Here is a 1911-nt window from a genome sequence, read left to right as displayed (position 1 = left end):
ATTCCTGCATGCTAATCGCCTCCGCTCCCCCTTGACGTCTGCAGCCTGGGCTGCTCCTCCTTTGCTTCCAACTCTTTCATGGTGTTGAGCCAGAAGGTTACTTCACCTGCTGCACTGTATTATGATTTTCTTCATTCAGTTCTGCAGTGGTGAGATACAGTTTGCAGCAGGGCCAGTTGTGTTCCTTAGCGGCTGTACGAGCCTCCAGGGATGTACACTAGAAAAATGCACAGAATAAAATCCCCCCAACCTCCACAAGCATCACCTAAGCACCACAAACACTTAAACGAAAGCTATTTAATATAAGAAAAACACAGACATGGCCTGAATCTCTTCTCTGGCTGAGAAGCTTTTTTCTAACAAAACAAGACTTACAGGATCTGGCCTCTGTAGTGTAACGGGCAACAGAATCGTCTCAGAAAGGAAAGCCTTTTCCTTCTGGCTGGACCATACTAAGCCCACAAATCTATAGTAAAGCCTATAAATATATTTTCAGCTTTTCCTCATTCAGATCCACTTGGGAACACATCAGATTTACTGTTTCCTTAGGTTAAACGTTTTTCAGCTGAAACCTGCAGACATCAAAGGTCAGTGGATGGATTCTTGTCAGGTTTACTGGAGTTTTCCATGGGAATCTCCCAGCTGGGTACTGTATCTCAACCATATAGGGTGGAGTTGCTCTCATTACTAATGTTCTCCTTAGCCCCCATCTATATCTACTAGCAGGACACCGTGTGTGAGATATCGGCTGCCTTGGCCGACAGCCAGAGAACTGAACTCATGACATCCCCAGCAAAAAGCCGGAGCCGCAGGAGCCAGAGCTGATGTACAGCTTTGCTAAGCTAGAAAAGGATACAGCCTTTAACCTTCTCACCCATCGGTAATGATATGAGCACGAGGTTCTTGGCCAAAATTCAGTGAAGCATCCCTTTAGCCCCTAGGCATGCACACTTTCTCACTTTGGCTAGAAGACAATGTCAAATGGCAGTCAAGGGACGCGATGAAGTATTGCACCATGTGAACCACCACTGTGGGGCGTTGAATGGCAGAGCTTCCCAAATCAGAGAAATACATATATGAGCTCAGCTGGACTTTCAGAGTGAAGTGCCTCTGCTCCTGAATGAGGCTCTGTGGCTTGTCTCTGAGCAATTCTACTCTTTTTTTTTTTTTTTTTTAAAGACACAGCTTAGAAACAAAGTTAAAATCATTTACACCACTAAGCAAAACCAGAAAGATTGGCCCAGTCCCACCTTCATGCTAGTGTTTATTCACGACTCAGGTCCTTCTTTTGCAAGCCATAAAAGACACCTCGCAAGGGAAGGAATTTGTTGAGCAGACCCTGGTCCAGCCCCCAATGCCATCAGCCCCAAGTACGAGAAGATGGGGGGGAGATTCTGGTTTTAGGTCCTGTTTACAGAGCTGGGCACCATCCTGCACATCCACATTTCATCTACAACTAATAGCGTGTTCCCCGTTGTACTGAAACTAAATACGAAAGAGCTGACCAGCCTGTTGGGGACATCACTAACAGCGTGAGCCATCTGCACTCCTAGGACGGCTGGTTCCTCCCACGTCACCGCAGTGAAGGTTACTGGCAGGACACCCAGTTTACGTTAGGACTTGTTCCCAGAGCTTTCCTATCATCCTGTCCTGAAGGGAATTTTACTTGGTATTTCTGCAAGCACCACCCTTCAGAAGCAGCGTGTTGCAATTACATGTCAGAATCTGGTTAAGTGTGACTGGTAACTTCGTATCAGTTGTTACTTCTACATTCACTTAAGAACAAATAAGTCACCACAAGCAACCCCCCTTCTCCACTTCAAATGTGTCTTTTATGGGATGTCAATTTTTTTTAGCTAGTCAATTTTTTTCTGTAAACTTTATAAAAAATAATTTAGAAACATGCAACCT

The sequence above is a fragment of the Pygoscelis adeliae genome, unplaced genomic scaffold (genome assembly GCF_000699105.1).
Source record: "Pygoscelis adeliae isolate BGI_AS28 unplaced genomic scaffold, ASM69910v1 Scaffold34, whole genome shotgun sequence".
NCBI lineage: Eukaryota > Metazoa > Chordata > Aves > Sphenisciformes > Spheniscidae > Pygoscelis > Pygoscelis adeliae.
Note: the sequence above shows the minus strand (reverse complement) of the source record.